The sequence below is a fragment of the Agelaius phoeniceus genome, chromosome 6 (assembly GCF_051311805.1).
Source record: "Agelaius phoeniceus isolate bAgePho1 chromosome 6, bAgePho1.hap1, whole genome shotgun sequence".
NCBI classification, from domain to species: Eukaryota; Metazoa; Chordata; class Aves; order Passeriformes; family Icteridae; genus Agelaius; species Agelaius phoeniceus.
Genome location: NC_135270.1, coordinates 22691486 through 22710540, shown reverse-complemented (window position 1 = coordinate 22710540; position 19055 = coordinate 22691486). Strand labels below are relative to the sequence as shown.

At 36.4% G+C, this 19055-nt stretch overlaps 1 protein-coding gene across 3 annotated transcripts in view; it reads left to right on the top strand.

Annotated features, from left to right (window-relative positions):
• Positions 1 to 19055, top strand: part of LOC143694344 (uncharacterized) — a 61037-nt gene that overhangs the window by 27178 nt on the left and 14804 nt on the right. The window contains exon 1 of one of the 3 annotated variants that reach the window (XR_013182746.1): positions 11451 to 11544. The exons of the other annotated variants lie outside the window; for them this stretch is intronic. The gene's annotated coding sequence lies outside the window, so the exon portion shown is untranslated. Of the gene's footprint in view, positions 1 to 11450; positions 11545 to 19055 lie in introns of those variants that run through there. 3 annotated transcript variants of the gene reach the window in all.

The following is a 19055-nucleotide window of genomic DNA, read 5'->3' as shown; positions in this document are numbered from 1 at the left end:
CATCTCTCTATGGTTTTCCCCTCCTGTTGACAGTGACTGTCATGGCTCATTCATAGCTCATCATTGACAAAAAGATTAAATGTTGTCCAAGGATATAGAAAATGGCAATCTGTACACTAGGGCGGAGGCAGATCACATTCAGTTTGACATCTGACTGCAGGAACTGATTCCAGAACAAGCTCTGCTTTGGTCTCTGCAGGTGTCACCAGTGCTGTAGAAGAAAACATGCAGTGCAGCTATGGGAACATTCCCTCCAGGAGCAATAGACTCAGTATTGAATAGAACACTTTACAATGGAGAGTTAAAATATTCTGGCCCTCACCTTTTACAACATTCTATATATAAAATGGCACAAATTTTCACATTAAGTGTTAATTTTGTCTTTGTTTTTTAAGACCAAAACCTCAAGTATATCTGTGAATGGAAAGGATACAACATGCCTATAGTACTGTATTGTCACATTTTAAATGCTATCACACAGATTTATATATGATCACAGAGAATTATAAATCCAGTTAGACCTGTGGCAAACAGGCTGTATAGTGAACAATATCATATAGTTTCATTTACCAATTCTTGAAAAAAACTAGGAGTCAGCTGCTTTGAAGTTGTACTTTGATCTCACTGAGACCTACAGCCCAGCTTGTAGCCAAAGAAAGGGACATGCCATGAATGAAAAATTGAGCACCAGAATTTTAGAGTAGTATCAAGAACACAAACAGAGGGAAGCTGAGACTGCTAGGAAGTCAAATTTCATTTTATAATCACTAAACTTTGGGTGGTAGCACACAAGACAGATGAAGAAATTTTTGTGGTGCTGAATCCCATGTTATGCTTTGAACCTGCTATTAAGATTAGCCAGTAATTCTAAATAGCTTCCTGAGGTCACCCCATTCACTGCACATTTAAGGTCCAAAAGAAAAGACATGCAGGTGAACAGACTAGTTAGGCATGAACTCAGACAAGCTTCATTGTTAAACTGTGATTGGATGTAAAACAAGAACATTTTCATCCCTGTCTTCAATAACACTCTTCAATCATGTTTGAAAAAATTATCTTCAGTTCACTACTACAATTATCACTCTGATTTCCTTCATGAGGTCTCAGATTTTTAGCTCCTCATCTGAGGTCATCATGTGGTCCAAAGGTGGGTGTGATACACCACCACACATTCCCTCCCTCTTCGAAGCCTCTAGGATGTTTTGCCCAACTACTTCAAAAGAAGATCAATAGGTCCTCATGCACGTATGCTTGCAGTTTCACATTTTTGCTGACACAAAATCCTTATCTTGTAACAGAAGGAAAATATTATTATTTTTCACATTGTATACACACTATATGAAAAAAACTTTATGTACTTTTACAAAGTTACCTATTCTTTATCCTAAATTGAAGTCCCTATGATAGGGACTGATATGAAGTCCTTTTTGTTTCTTTATAGGCTAGAAGATCTTCAGACAGAGTTTTCTTTTGCCCTTCCTTTGTTCCTCCCTCCTTTCCCTTCGTTCCTCCCTCCCTCCCTCCCTCTTGGCATAATTTATCGACATGGGCTGTCTGACATTTCATTGTGATGATTACCTCTGGGAAGGACACTTGATTATTAACAGGTCAGCTGGACTCTTTATGCTTAAAGAGCAAAGTTTCCCTCTCTTCCAAATGCACCCTGAGTTTAAGGATACCTAATTTAATACTTTGACTCTTTGCAAAGAGATCACAGAATATTCTGAGCTGGAAGGGATCCATCAGGATCATCAAGTCCATCTCTTAAGTGAATAGTCTATGCAGGGGTCAAATCCATGACCTTGGTGTTCCTAGCACCATGCTCTGACCAACTGAGCTCACTGATGTGCTGAAGAGAGGCTTACTAACAACTACATCAGGTATTAATGACAGATAAATTTATATCAAACATTAAATGTTCTGGAATCACTTTGTTTCTTGAGTTAAACACCCAAGGCTAATTCAGAATAGCATACCTGTACCTTTGTTTTCCATGTGTAAAACAGAACTGTACCTCTCTTCACACAGCTGATATAAATATTAATGTCTTTGCTAAGAACTATGACACAGCATCATGAAGACAATAGATTGGCCTTTAATTCTATATTCAGTGAAAGTATTAGATGGCATTTAGTAAATAAAGCATGAGAGTCTGTGCAATAAAGGCTGAAGATGAAAGGCACTATTGAACAGCTACCATTCAGTAAGTACTACCCAATTGGTGCACTAAATGAGGCAAGGGACCCACGGGAAACATTTGATCTTGTAATTAAAGACTATCAGAAAGGCATATGCAGAGGGGATCTGAATAAATGTTGCACTGGAAACATTAATTCTGGAATTTCCTAACTTCAGAGTGTTCTATTTTTCAAACTTGATTTATTTTAATGTCATTTTAAGGAAATATGTAATATATATGATATTTGCAGTCCTTTATACTAAACTGTGCTTCACTCACAGCTTCTGAGGGGAGGAATTTTATTGTCAAGGGCATCAGTGAATGGTAAAATATCTTTGAAATCGCAAAGGAGAGTGACATACCCTAAGCAGACATACTGAACATTGCCAGAATAACAATAAGATGTAAGAGTGCTGAGGCCCATTCTGTAAGTGCAGCTGTTAAAAGAAAAGTTTTTTCTGGTGAAAAGCCCCATTACTCAACAAATTTTAAGAGTAGGCACTGGAAAAGTTATGAATGAGAATGACCTTGTTTTGACAGGGAAGGTGAAAAGGCCTCATGGAATCTGAAAGAGCTCTTTCTAGATTACATCTGAGCACTGTTTCAGTCCACTTCTGCCCCGGGGTAGCTCACTGTTACACATGTGCTCACTGTTCTCTCTGCTATGGGGTTGGACTTTAACTTAAGTAAATGTGGAAAAGTTTGCAGCCAAGAGCTCTGATTACTAACTAGGGAAGATTTTGCTTAGAATCACTGACATGTCTCCTCTCAGAGGTACTTTGAAAGTGATGGTGTCACAGTCTGAGGGAGATGTGTAGCTGATTCAATTTTACCCAGAGGTTCAGCTCAGCTGCCGAGCTGACTAAATTTTTCTGCTATGCAGAACCTGGAAGTAGATTCCTAATGTGAATAATCATATCAGTATTATTACTGAACCATGACATAAAGGCATAATTTAGGATTGCATCCTATTGGTTTGACAGCTATACTTTTCCACGTCCAGAAGTCAGGCCTTGCCAGCAGGAACTCGTCTCAAAATCTCAGTCAGACTGATGAAGCTATATGCAGATAAAGCTATAAAATGCCATCGATTTTGGACTTGCCTACAAAGGGTGCAGTGCAACCTACATCACAGTCACTTCTCCTGGAATATTCACCTACTGTCAAGGAAAGTCATAGAATCAAATATCACCATCCAAACATTCTAGGGAGAGCCCTGGATTGTGGTAGGCCTGTGCTGCTTCAGTGTTGGGATCACACTATACAAAAAAAGGAGAAGCAGCTTCAATGTAGTTCTGTAGCGATCTAAGTTCTGTAGTTCTGTACTAATAGTACAGCAGAGTTAGTATCTTTTCTTAGGAGTGTGTTGCATTATGTGGGCACATCAGTATATTTAGCATAAATGTTCCCATTTAGCAAAATGGTTCCCTGCTTCATGCAAGCAGCTCAGACTGCTTTTGTCTGCAATCAGAAGCACCTTCCATCACAAAAAGTCACTTAGCCAGCTGAAAATAGGCCTTTAAGTAGTTGTGATTAATCTAAAAAAATTTTATGGTGCACAAGTCTCTCAGATGTTACTGCTAAATTCCAGTTCAAATTCTACATATCTGTATATTATGATGTGCAAAATCTAAGTGTTCATCACATTCTTCCCACACCAGACATTTAGAATACTATGATATATATCTACAAGGTACAACTGGCACATATTGCAGGTTGATCTTTATGTAAATGTACAAATTTTTAGGTCAGCAAATCAACAGAAACTACAGTTCTAATCTCATTGCAAATAATATTATTTATTTCTTCAAACTTCTACATTAAGAAATGAAAAGAAATACCTTAACACTACAAATTCACAAATACTTTTAAAACTTTAGCGTTTCTGTTCTATGCACAGCATAGTTTGTGACTTTATCAGTTTGTTTTCCTTAAAGCCAACTAAATGGCAAGAAATCTTGTCTGATCTTTCTAGTAAACACAACTTCAGACACAGAGACAGTTTTATAGTGTAAATAACAGTCAGGTTAAATTGCCACTATAAAAACATTCTACTCATGATCAGTGGTTTCTACTTTTCTAGAATGTATTTGCATTTTGACATTGCAAAAGCAGAATATTTTTTTTTTGTTCTTGTTGCTTTTGAATATATAAAGAACCCAGCCCAGCAGCTAAATCAAGATAAAAGACATCAGTATTCTCTTTTCCCTGGGATGTATCAACCATCATTAGGAATGCAGACAGTAAAAAGGCAATTTGGGACTCTGAGAGCAGGTTGCAAAAATAATTTACAGTTGTGTTCACTGTTGGCATAATACTAAATCACATCAAGACTCTTCATTTGTTCAGCCTACATTCAGTATCATATTAAAAACAAGTCTTTCCATTGGTATTTTTATTGTTTTTTGCAAATAAGATATTTTCTTCTAAAGGTCTAATGTGCCAATAGAGACATCTCTGCACAGATAGCAATTAGTTACTTACGTTGTAACGATAGACATTACAAATCAGGCACAGTGTGGAATGAAAGGAACTTATTACAGCATTTGTCAGGCAAAGTTGCTTCTCCTTCCTTTTCAATTATACGCAGGAGCAGTTCAATCAATGCTCATATATTAAATTTACTGCCAGTTTTAATTACTGAAAATCTAGGACAAACACACTGAAGTCTTACATATTTACATATTTTACGTATTTTTTCTTTCTGGAACATTTTTCTATTGAGTGCCATCTCAAAGTGCTTCATAAACTGTGAGTTAATCAAGAGAGCCACATGTAGCAATTAATAATGTTGCCCCTTTCTGTAAGCAGTCTGTACTTAAATAAATAATTTTTCTAGCATCTCAGACTGAGCAGTGGAAAAATCAGAAAACCTTCTCCGATTCTCATAATGACTCAGTTTGGTGTGTACCAAGTAAAGCTATCTTCTGTCCCCTTCAACTATGATCTGACACAAAAATACTTGTTGGGATAAAACTTCAAAATATGATTACCTTTGCTTATGTTGTTATTCTCCTCTGTTTAGAAAAACACTTTCCCTCTTTGCTGGATTCCCTAGTTTCTTCTTCCATGAGCCAGAGACTGCTGTCACTGAGACATGTTTTCACTGCTGCTGCACTGCTATGCAAACTCTCCTATCACTCAAAAACCAAAGTCTGTCTGAGTCCTTGTCCTGTCCTTGGCACAAATCTGATCTTTATACTGTGAAATATGTATACTAACCTTCTTTTCTACACTGCTTATTTTCAAGCTTTGTAACTCTGAACTCTTATTTTCAAGATCTGTAGCTCTGTAACTCTGGGTTCCAGACAGAGAAGAAACACCCAACCAGTGCAGGCATGATCCATTTCACCAAGATTAGAAGCTCGTCTTTTATGATTACAAAGTAGTTTAGATCAATAAATACCTCCCCCTCTGAAAACGTTAAAAAAAATTTTCTTGATTAGTAAATTTTAATATTCTTCTTCCTTATGCCTTTGGAAGGATAATATTCTTAAAGAAAAAAAAAAAAAACAACAAAACCCCAAACCAAAAACATTTAGCAAAAAGAGAAGTGTTTTAATCCGGACTCCAGAGTATCTCTAATCATCTGAATTTTCAGGTGCTTTTCTGAGGTGCCCTCAGACGCTGTCTGGGTCACAGGCTGCCCTTCTTGGCTTTGAGACCCCAGTTCTTTTCTCTAGTGTTAGAGCTCACAGATTATTTCCACATTACCCACTACCGTAGTGACTGACTGACATGCTTTTGTCCTTCAAAGCAAGGCTTTTACAGTGTGGTAACAGGGCTAAGAACTCATTTCCTCTGAACTGCAAATCTGAAAAGAGGCTACAACGGCTTGTGGCACCCTGTCAAATACTGTAAATTGTTCTCACAGCACCGTATTCCAAAGCCGATGGCAGTGTAAACTTATGGGTGGGTACGGTTGGAAGGTAACACCCACAGTGAGATTGTGGGGTATCAAATCTGCTCTCTGTCAAGGAGGTCAGAACAAATTGGCTCACTTCAAGAAACAGAATATTTTTTCTGTCAGGTCTTCAGAACCAGGCTAGATTCCAAATCCTATGTGTGTTAATTCCATCTTGTGTATTGCTGACTGATGATTTGTGAAAATGGAAGAAACATGAAAGAAGAAACATTTGCTCTCTTATATTTGTATTGTCTTGACAGGGAAAGAAAAAGGAAGTTTTTGTCTCTATTAAATCTTATTGATGATGCTGGCACCAAATCTGTGTCATTCTTTTTGAGAACTATTTCTGAAGTTCTGTGAATTTTATTGCAAAAACCCCCAGTAGTGCTTCAAGACAGATGGAATATAACTATTAAAAAACTCTTTGTTTTAAAAAAAAATTGAAAATATTTTATATTTAACAATGAAGTTATGAAAACCTATATGATGACTTAATTTATTACTGTACTAAAAGCATTATATGAAATGCTAGTAGAAAATGTAGTATGCTTGCTATCATAATGTTAATGGATATCAAATTACCAAGATGGTAGAAGTAAGTTGTCAAATTCCAAACATTCACTTCATTGACTTGACAACTCAAACAAACTGGCTGCAACCTCTTCCTATGGCAGAAAAGAAGCCATTATTAAAAAAAAAAAATAATTACAGATTCCATGTAAGGGAAGAAATTTGGACAGACATGATAAAAAGGTAAAAATTTTGTTTCCTCTTCAAGCCCATGAATAAAATCTGGTATAAAAAGGAGAAGATGAACTAGTTTTAGAAAGATAAAGGACTTGGTGATAAGAAAAAGTCTCTTTGATGCATTAATAATTAGTGTTTTTTCTTTTTCTTAGAGATCTTTCTTTTAGAAAAATCTAGAGATTTTTCTAAAAGAGATTTTAGAGATCTCTTTTCTTAGAGATCTTTCTTGGTCTGGAAAGATTTGCATGAGGTCAGGCCTAAAGTAACTTTGCTTAGATTTAGAAGAAAATGAAAAATAAACCAAAGATTTTGGTTGTTTTCCAATTTTCTTTCAGCTTGCCGTAATTTTTAAGACAATCATTACATATTTAATAAAAATGTAGAATAATTTAAAAAATTGATGTCATAATTAAGGACTTTAATGACTATAGAGTCAGCTTTCTAAATTATCTACATTATGCTTACCCTGTCCTCCTGCATCAGTAAAGAGAAATGTCATATACAAGAAATGCCCTATAGAAAATGATATATATATATATATATATATGCATACATATATATATAATATATGTATAAATAAAATAGGAAAAAAAATGGAATGCACCAGTGGAAATAGAATTTAAGAAGTATGAAGCAAATTATCTACTCACTGATATGAATAATGATCAAAATCCTATAATTTCAATCTCTTTGAGTTAATTCAGTCTGCATAAAAAGCACAATAAAACAAAGAAAAACATTGTTGTACAGATCACCTCAAGGACTTGCAACAGCTTATAGTACGTTAGCTTTGTAAGAAGCTTAGCAAGTGAATTTTGGGGAAGCCTTGAGTATCCAAGGGATTATTGGCCTGAGGCAATGAACCAATTATAAGAGCACAAGGGATGGCAGCATGTTTTTCTTCTCTGGCTGTATGGATCCCAAAAGATGGCTTATGATAATCTTCCATTGTGTCTTTTCCTCTTTCCCTTTCCATAAAATGCAGGCCTAGTAGTAAATGTGAAAAGTTTTTTTTGACAGCAAACATAGCAAAATGAAATATGCCTAGCAGACACAAAAAATTGGGTGCATGAGAAAACGAAAATTGTCAGTGCATCCCATTGCCCATCAGTCTCACAATATAATTATTAATTTTCTAAGGGAAGTGCATAGAATATTTCAATGAATTAAGGAGAAAGACCTGAACCTGAACGATGTTTTGAGTCTGGCTTAATCAATAGCATTAGGGAATACTGTGCTTAAATTATGAATATATTCATATTTACTGAAGCTAAGGATTGTGAAAGATGCCCTGGATGACAGGCTGAAAAAATTAATTTCTATCATTCTATTTGATCTCCAGCCTGTCAGTTATAGAGAGGGTATAGGCAATTTCATTTAGCTACGCAGTACAACTCAAGTGTGTCCTATAACACTCTGAATACAGTCAGCATTATTTATAAAACCAGCCTATGCCCTTATTTAATGATTTGGCAGTCGTGCTAAACCATTGAACCTTTTAGTGAATGGTGTTAGCTGAATGTCAATACGTACATATGATTGCCTTTCATCTGCACAGAGAAATGGTAATTAGGATTTCCATTGAATTTCTGACAGAGGCGAAGCTGAATTAAAGCCTATTTATAAATATTTTAATATCATAAAACAGCCTTAGAGCATTCAATTTGAGCAGCACTGTAAATATGCCCTTCATTATGTAAAGGTTGGCTGTTTAATAACAATATGCAAATATCTTTGCAAGAGAACTTGCTTTTTGTTTTTTTCCTTTGTTTTTTAGGCACAGTGTTTCTCCCACTGGGGAAAGTGTACAGACAACCCTACTATCACTTTCATTATTTATTTGTATGTATAGAACTTATTTATAGTTTTCAGCTGAATCAAAAACTTATAATCCTGGCAGCTTTTTTCATTAAAGTTTCTATTAAAACTTGCATAGTGTCATGGGAATATTCATTATTTACAAGTCAAAGTCTAGTTGCAGAAGCAGAAATTCAGACACTTTTTAGCATGTATGAACTGTTGCATTCCACTGACTGCAGATAGGGATCCATCCCATAAATCCAAATTCTTTCTCACACTAGAATTTCATTCACTTTGCCTGTTTCTAGATAAAGCTGATCATCTTGCTCCAAGGGTGACTTCCTGCAGCCATAAGTAAGTGACTTTATTTTGGAATCGGATTTTCTGCCCCAAAAAAGTCTGAAAACACCTAGCTTATTAGTGAACTCCTTTTTTTTTTAACACGAATTCCAATTATGTTAGGATGACGCAGAGACAGGAAAAAGGAAATCAGAATTTGAATGAATTTTGACAGATGCAGGTGAGATTTCTAGTAAACCAATAAGGTGCAAGATGTCAACCTGCCATGACAAGCAGAGGAGGCAGACCCCAACAAAACAATATTCCTGCTCACCTGTAGAACCCCAGCAAGGTTAAAGCCTATGATCTGCAAAGAAATCAAGAACATTCTGACAATTTTACTGCTAGTAAGTTATAGACCTTCGGGTTTTGTGTGGAACTGTCTTTCTATTCAGAGCAATATTATGTGTTCTGTGTCTTTTGTCTCTTTCTTTTACAACGTAGTTTCATCCTTCATCATCAACTTGTGGTAGATTAAAAAAATTAAATTCCAAATATGTTTTGGCCTTTATACATAGAATCTCTTTAATTATCTTTCTGAATTTATACAACACTGACACAAATTTGCTATCTTTCTACTTGTTCTGAAGCTTGTTGCATTAGCTGAAGTAATATACAACAATTTATAGATCATTAAGCAATTTGTTTACAATGCCAGGGATCATTTGTGACCTAATTTTTATGTGGGGGGTCAAAATGAAAGAAGCACAAAAACTTATATGTATGCTCTGAAAACTCAGACAAGTGACTTTGCAAAAGTTTTTGTGCAAGAGTCACCTCAAGGAATCATAGAGGAGAGATGGAAATGACCAAAGTGCTGGAGATGTTCCCTTCATCTCAATTGGATTTCCTAGCATGTCCATCACCGAAGACAATTACAACTACAGAATGGTGGCTCAAAAATATTAGGAACAGTTGAACTAGAAGAACACCACAAGGTACCACTTCAGCATTTACTAGTGTACCAGCAAAACAATTTTACACCTCATTTTTTACTTACTGATCATGTAGTACCATTCTGGATCACAGAGGAAAATCCCAAGTAGTTCAGTTCCTCTGTGGCAAGCATATAGCTGCTTGCCAAGGAAAAGTGAGACTTTCACTTGTCCAGGGAGACATTGCAAACCTAGCATTTGGTAGAGTATCCTGTAGGATAGCCATTGTCTCAAATATCAGTGCTGCATGGATGGAGTGCAATTTCTTGACTCGGTTACTCCTATTTCAACTGGGCAGCTCTCTAGAATAGCTTGCCTCCTTTAGTAAAAACTTGGAGGTCACTAAAAGCTTTGAAAATGGGCCTTAGCTGACATGTTTCAGCAAAGAAAACAAAATATTAAGCACTACTTATATCAGCAGTTTTGTGCTTGTGAACACAAAACATCTTGTTTATATAAACATCTGCCAAAACACAAATATAGAAGTCATGCTTTGAGGTAGCTCTCTGTATTTTTCTACATATGCTGATCTTTACTATGAAGTTAATTTTAATAGGCTGTCTAGAACTGATCAGATATTCAAGGAAAAATGAAAAATAATATTGGGTGAAATACTTTAAGATTCCACTTACAGCTTCTAAGTGTTTACTTACTGTCACACTTGAATGGCATTTTCCTTGGAAGAAATATCTCCTTTTTATTAAATCTGAAGGAAGGACACTGCTTACTGAATGGAAAAGTTGTCTTCTAAGACTGCTTTGGCCTGTCTGTGCTTACTTTATGAGAATTGACAACATATTTGACTTCCAACAAGGACACATACTCAGAGAAAATGCCATTTATCCGTGTCCAATCCAAAAGCCAAAAAGTGGGAGAACACGATGAATTAAGCAGTTGTCATGCTATTAGAAGGTCAAAACTCTAATTTTTCCTAGGAAATTAATATAATTGTAAAAAGTACAAGCTGTGACAGTGTTAACTGAGGAACCAGGGGAGTTTCAAAGATATTTCTTTAGTTCCAGTCAGGATAAGGCTTTGGTTTATATCTCCTGAGTGTCCCCACTTACTGCATTTTTATTCCTAGCTCATTAAATGGCATCCTGTCAGACCAAGGTAAACCAGACAATGTGCTCTAGTAGAATATCTACTGGGCTTCAGCTACTAATGGGTCCTCAGGCTACCAGAAAAAAGTAGATACAACTAGTCTGAAATGGAATTGCTGGTAAGGGAATAGAATTCCAATAGTGTTTATTGTCCTTGTATTGTTAATGTTTTTTTTACTCTTTATTACTGTTCTAGTATCCACTCCTATTGTACCATGCTATTCGCTAACAGTTGTATCTAATTCTCTAACTGGCAGCTTCTCCAAGGGCTTGCTTCATGTTGATCAAATATACACAAGACACATTGAAAAAGAGTTTATGGTCTTTTCCACAGGAGCAGTCTTTTTGGGGAGTTTATTGAGAAATATGAAGGTCTAGAAAAATCTTTAAAACTATTGTCATTATTTTGGTGAATTACTTTTTCTTTTAGTTCTCACAAGCAGAGGCAACAAAGAGAAGAAAAAAATGCCAGTCATGTATCGCTTTTTTTCCATGACCAGGTAGAAAGAAGATTTCTGAGCACTCTCGTCAATGGTAAATATTCATTTGATGCTTCTCTGTAATCATTGTATCATTTGTCATGAAAACATATGTATAGGTAGAATTTTCAAAGAACAGTGGCTCTGCTCTGGGAAGACAGAAAGTATCTATCTTCCACTAAAATCATATAAAAAAATTTTCATGTCAAGACTAACAAGGGTCAAAACGCAAGATGTTAATCCTGAGAAATGAGCACATTAGATCACTCCTATGTGGAATTTTTATTTTCTCTGGCTGAAGCTGACAAGTAGACACATGATATTATTAGATATGGGTCATTAAAGAGAGCTAATTAGCAAAGGCTACCTGTAGGAAAGGCTAGGGATGGGATACCACACCTCAGCATCAGGCTAAGTGCAATGTAAAGCTTGTCTACCTACTCCAGTCTCAGAAGGTACATAATTACTAACGCACCACCACAGATATTAAAGTTTGTTCCAAAAAAGCCTAATTGTCTTTTTGAACTTCCATAAGACAATTCCTGCAACCTTAGCCAAGTACTGTAAAGGTATTGTTAAGCAACCTATGATCTCAGAATTTATGACCAGGTAATAATCCATATACACTATCAGCTTTTAATTCTGAAAACTGAGGTTTTATTGTGCTCTTTCAAATTAATTCAGGAGTTAGCTTTCTTTAATCGTATTATTATAAGTCCTTTCCCTTCACAAGATAAATTTGTAATTTAAAGTTGGAATCTTCATACCATTTAATAAGACCCAGAGGAGAGAACACCATATTACAAAAATTATTCTCTATTGATTGCATTAAAATTCTGTTAATGACAGCATTTTTAAAATACCCTAGATATTGTATAGACCAGGATCCCTAGTAATTACTTTCATCTAGTAATAAAGATGTGAGAAACTAGCAAAATATACAAAACAAGCAGGATAGACGAGTGTGTTCACAGAGATTTGAGTAAGTATGGTTAAGAACAAATAGGAAGTATAGAATCCTTAAACATTCAGCTGTAGCAGTAGCAACAGCTTTTCCATGAGTTCCAGAAGAACTGTCAGCAGAGGAGCTCCAGTTTCCTGAACTGAGGCATAAGATGCCAACCCAAATTGTCCCATGAGAAGTATTTTACACATTGCAATGGCACAGTATAGAGAAAGTAAGGGATTATATGATCTGAGAACTCAGTTACAGTTTCTGAACTTTAGGAAATATCTGGTCTCCCTGTGAATTCATGGAGAATTTAAATTCCAAAAATAGAAGTTAAAAACTACAAGTACATGAGAGTCTTAATTGGTGGCTGACTTAAAAAGTATAAAAGGTGTAGATGAAACAGAGGTTCAGACAAGAGAAGTCCTTAATATGATTGGTCTGGAGTGACACAATTCCTGAAGTAATAAATAAATAATAATAAAAAAATTACCCAGGACCAATCTATCTTGCCTGCCTTTTTAGTGATAAACAGGGTGAAAACAGTGCAACCACAAGTTTGGCAATCTCTGAAAAAGATCTGACCACTTCCTGTTTTCTTTTCCTGAGTGCTAGATTTGCATCAGAGAGCTTAAGTATTGTCTGTATGAGCTGATGAAACCCAGAAGTGTTCTCCAAGATATGTACGACCTGTAACTATTGGTTTGTGCTTGTGTCAAAGAAAAAGGGAGAGGGAGAGGGATAGTGGTATATTTATTTTTCTTGTAATCAAAATATATAATAGCTTATGACAAGGTCTATTATCCCCTGGAAGGAAAAGGAAACAAGGAAATGCCTTTATGCTGCAACAAAAGCTAAATCACTTCAACTGTCAGCCTCCATTAAGACACACTGAGCAGGGACAGTGATTGCTAAGCCAATTTGTCCATCAGTTTTTGAAAAGTGCTAGCAAATATAAATAAAGAGAGACTGTGTTTCTATAGGCATTATTACAGTTGATTTCCATAGATATAAGCCACCCCTGCTGATAATATTCATGTCATTTTGGAGATCAGTGCTAGGAGCAAAATACAGCTCTGCTCCAGGATGCTGAGAAACAAAAAGTAGTATTTGTTTTTATGCTAATAAGATTGGAAGAATGTCCCTTCATCCTGGGGGGTTTATCTTTCAAAGGACATCAGTCACTTTCCTGAACCAGTGTTTAGGTTTGATTTATGCATTGTCTATCATCTCTAAATTAGGCAACCTGCATTAATAGATTTTCAAATCTTGGTTATCGTCCTGTATCCCGAAAGTTCTCCATGCAATCCAAAGTCTCTTTCCATATGGTACTGAAGCAGTCTGCCCACAGAAGAAGGTGGAAGTCTGCTAGAGGCAGAATCACTTGGGCTGATGATTTGCCAGCAGGTTCTCAGCAAGCCCATCCCATTGAGAAATGCAGCCAGTAGAATATATCCAATGTCCATGCTTCACAGGGTGGGTGTTAGTCAGGCTGAGAATTCATGATGCGGAAAGGCAGAGTGTGCTGGGTTTGGCTGGGGCAGAGTTAATCTTCTTCACAGTGACTGGTATGGGGCTGTGTTTTGGACTTGAGCTGAACACAGGGTTGGTAATACATGTTTATGAATGCCTGAGCAGAGCTCACATACAGCCAAGGCCTTTTCTGCTCAGTTGTGGCTGGGGTTGAACCATAAAACATAGAAAAAGAATCTGTTTGAAAAAGAGAGAATTACTTTTCTTGTCCAAGATGAAAATGAATGTTTTTTTTATGTAGTAGATGGGAATTTGTGGATTTGCATCTTGCATTCACTCCCACATCTAGTCTGAGCTTCAATTAGAGCAGGTAGCATAGTTTGTTTGCTTGAGGTAGCTATAGATCATAGTATCTACCTATTCACCTTTTTTTTTATTACCGACTTCATCAATGTGGGTCAAAGTACTTGCTTGAAACTGTCAAGGTAATTTACTCTGAATTCTTCCCTTGGAAATGCAGAGATACATGGAGATTAAGAAAAAGAGAAGAAAATATGAAAAGAATGTTCTTCCAAGGCTTGAAAAGAGTGGTGCATGAGTGTAAGGGCTTGGCCATGACAAGAGAAAACTTTAGACAGGGTCAATGACACATTAACTTGCTAAGTTTTACGGATGACAACTGGGCCTGTTTTTGCACAGGATAGCTCATGATACAAATATCAGAAAGTCCAAGCACTCCTCAAAGAGCTGCCTGATGGATGTCAGCTAGGCCTCCAAATATCTTTTTTTTACTGTCATCTGTATGATGAGGATAGTAACAAGTGTGATAAAGTCATGTTTAAACTCCTTAGGAGTCTAAGTCTTATGTTAGTCACATTTTAATTATTTTTTAATCAGAAATCTTATATTACCTCTTTTTAGTTCTGTGTTTGTTTCTGGTTTCACTAAAGGGATTTTTTTTTCTTCAAATGATTAGAAATTAAATGTTAACAAGCAATAATAGCAGGAAAAAGAGCTCATAGATATAGGACACGTCTTTCAGTAATATCAATTAGCATCACTAGGTTCACTGAAATCAATGTGAACTGAGTCATTGACTTCAAGAGCTCTAAAGGCCACCAGGGATGTTTTAGATGGAGATATGAAAGGAAACCTGGAGAGATTTTCAGGCAAAGGTTTTCTTTTGTTTGTAGCAATCTTACTGGTTTCCATAGGGATTTCTAATGAGAAGAAATAAAAGGGAACTGCTCACCTAGAGGATAAGAGCATATAATCAATTTAAAACAAATTAAAGATCAGGTATCATCTATAACTGTGTTTCTTCTTTTTGATTTATTTTATTCTCAAAAGAGAATTTGGAGTCCTAAGAAAACTCAAAATACTGTTAAAATTTACAGTTCTTAACAGTGAAGAAAAATCAGTTCTTAAAATCAGTTCTTAACACTGTAATAGCATTCATTAACTTCTGGAAGTGCTTCAAAATCTAAAACATGCTCTGTATTGCTATTCAGTTTGTATTTCTAGTTTCAGGGACTCATCTTCTGACTTTTGAACAAGTATGTTTTCAGCTGGTTTTAAGTCTCTGTACCTCCTCAGAGCCACCATGACTGACAGCTATGTCAGTCTCTTACTCTCTCTTACTCTCAATAGTAAGAAAGCAGGCTGATATGTGTATAATTAGTTGAGAGAGCAAAAAATTCCTGATAATATCAAGTTCTACCAACTCAGACCAGCATGTACATAAGTTTTGCTGCGCAGGGAATTTAATGAAAAAAAGATCCTAGCACAAGCTTTCCTTCCTGGAAATTGGTGTTTTGAACCTGCTTTATCAAGAGCCTAAATTGTGACTCATTGGTATTGCTAAGGTGAACTCTTAAACATAATGGCAACTGGCTTCTGCAAGAAAGTCTTCAGATGCAGACCTGTACATCTTCCTTCTTCAACCAAACATAACAAAAGAGTGATTATAAACATGGCATGGATAACTATAGAGGTTTAACTGTCTGCCTGATATAATTAGGCTCAGGAATGCCTAGGGAGTGTCTTCCAAAGCAGCAAGTGTTATGGTGTCACATGAGAGCCTTCATTGTGGTTAAGAACATCCTGGGGCTTGGTGTTCTCAATCTCTATAGACTGGTCCATTTCAGCTTTTCACTGCAAGGATTTTGGACCTAATGTCCTTCATTTTGCTGTTGGTATGTAACCATCCAAGGTGCAATCTCATTAGATGACAGTGTGGATTCCTGTGACACCTGTACTATTTGTGACTGCTATTTCCCACGAGGGAGTGGCACCGCAGAAGGCCCCTGAGATAATTGGAATTTTCAAAGCCCCAAATTATACTGAGAGAGTTTTTGTCTCTCTATACTTCTGTAAGCCCCCCAAGACTCTGGCATGTGTAAGGGAAGTTTTGTCTTCAGTTTTCTGCTCAATAAAAAGTCAGCAAAACACAGATGATGCTTTGAGCTATAGAAATATTTTGTTATCCTTTTGCCCAACATATTTTCTTACTTGAGAGTGTATTCACTTCCATTCTTATATCACATTTCTCCTAGGAATATGATATTAGGAACTTACTGCCCATAATTTCAAATTGGCCCACATATGCCTTTAGTTTTGACAAAATGATTGAAGAATGCCTAAAATAAACCTTTAAAATACTTAGTTATTCCAAGTTAACTGCCAAGATTTAACATGAAATAAAAATTTCTGGTGAAGATCAGTCCCAGAGTTTATAAAACCTTAGTAAAAAAAGAATTTTGTAGAAAGCTCAGGGGTTTAGGATTTGCAAGAGCCCTTCTCAACCCAAGCTTTGGCAGCAGATTTAGCTTCCGCATATCTGCAAGGTGTGGAGAACCTCTCTCTTGATTGCTGTGACAGAACAGCATCTTGCAAACAGCATTTGACCCTTGAGAGGCTCAGGAACTAGTCCTCCTCCTGGTATCCTTGGAAGTGGTTACATTCACTGAGGAGAGTGAACCATCAGCCTTCACTTTCCTCCTGAGCATGATCTGGGCAGCTGAGAGGAGCACAGCATTCTGCATAGGTCTGTCAAATTCTGAGCTATCAGATACTCTATGGAAAGTGAGAAGGAGGATACTTCTGAGATACTGAAGCACTTTTTGTGGAATAGACCTACTAAGAACCCTTGGGTACTGCTGCTACTACAGTCACATGTGGATAATGGAGAAAAGCTACATGTAAAGTAAAAATAATTATATCATAACACCCGATACAAGAGCCTACAAGCTCCATTAACATAAGGGAGAAGAAAAACCTTTTTCTTGAGAGTTGATAGAGTGCTTGACTTGCATAATCACCTTGTTCACATTTTCCTCTGCAACCAAACTAACAAGAAGATTTTGTAGATATAAAAATTACATATACAGACATGAATTTCCTTTATAAGATAAATACACAGGTGCATTTAGAAAATGACTGTAGACAAACAAACAACAGATATATTGAGATATTCTGTAAATGGTTGAATAGAATGGAAGGTAAAAATTATTACAGAAATGTTTGGACATCTTAAAACAACAAAGAGTTCAATATGATTTATTTAGTCAGGGTAGACTAAAATTCACTAGTATAATAACAGAACCATTTGTCTTAGCAAGTATCTTGTTATTGGTGATCAATAATGTAGCTGAGATGACTGATGGCTTTGTTTTCCTGTGGTGCCTCAGCCAGACTAAATTATTTATTTGACATGCTGCCTCTTGGCAAATGCTAGGAAACAGTGATAAGAAATTTGCATGCCTCTGTATATACCTCTGAATGAATATGAGATGTTCCTCAAACTTTTGGTGAATGACATATGGCTGTAGTTTGAGGGACAGTTTTGCTCACTGGACATGCTTTTGTCTCCTGGCATGAATAGCAATGTAGACATCAGAATGAAACCAAGAGGCTATTTTATTTTGGTTGTTGTTGTACATGACGAGGAGAAAATGATGGCATTTTGAGAAATATCCAGAATTTGAATGTCTCTGAATACTTAAGAACCTGCCTCAATTTGCCAGGATATTTAAGTTGTTAGAGACAATTTTAATTACCTTGAGACAGGGAGAAGTGTAAAAATAATAAAAGAGGATAAAAACGTATGAGCAGGATAGAGAAAAAGTCTCCTAAGCTCATTATTAGTGCCCCTGACAGTGGCCAGTGGAGGAAGATGACCTGAAGAATGAATGTAAGAGTATAGCCAGTTCAGAACAGTATTTGCCCTTTTGTATTTTGCCATTTTTGTGTCATCTGTTTTCCACACTGAAGTGTTCTTTTTTTAAATATATACAAGCTTTTCAATAACTCCAGGCATCCTTGCTCTTCTCCGTGCTGTTGTGTTACAGTCTATTAAGATATGGCAATCAAAACTGCACTCAAGGTATGTGTGGAAAAGGACTTACACATGGTTAAAAAATATTAATTTTTCCTATGTTTTCTTAATGAATAAGTAATAATACATTTTTTTTTCTTTTTATATTTAATCCTATTTTACAGCTAATTTTAAACTCTTGCTGAGCATGAAGCTGATACTTTCAAACATCTATCCACAATAATTCCAGTGTCTTTGGACAAGAAAAACATTTCTGTCTATGAAAAATGATAGTTTAGAGACAGTCATCAGGCACTGTTTTCTCCTTACACATTACTTTGGTTTTTTTCCATTTAATTTGACTTGCTGCATTACAAACCAGTTGCTTAGTATCACAAGACCCTTTTACATGACTTATTTGTCTGGCCTAGTGTGCTAGCGCCAGCCTAGAAAATGTGCTCCTGGTACTATGGTGCTGCACTGCAGCTCATAAGTTCTCCAGCAGCCACAGCTGTGGCAGGGCTTGGCATTTGTTTGGCTCTGCCAGGACACCAATGGCTCAGTGCTGGAGGATGGAAGAGGGGTTTTGCTCTTTTGTAATTCACAACTGGGGACCACCACATTGACTTCCACTGCAATTTTTCCAGTATTAGGAACTAATTTTGGTGCTCATGTCTGGCCAATTTTGTGATAAATAGCTTCCAATATCTTTGATCTTGAGATCTGTAGTGCAGCAGGATGAATCTCTTGAGTGCTGGAAAAAACTGTGTTGTGTCTTACATAGCAGCTAACAGCACTCTGAAACTTTTGTTTATTGTACCTACTCAGA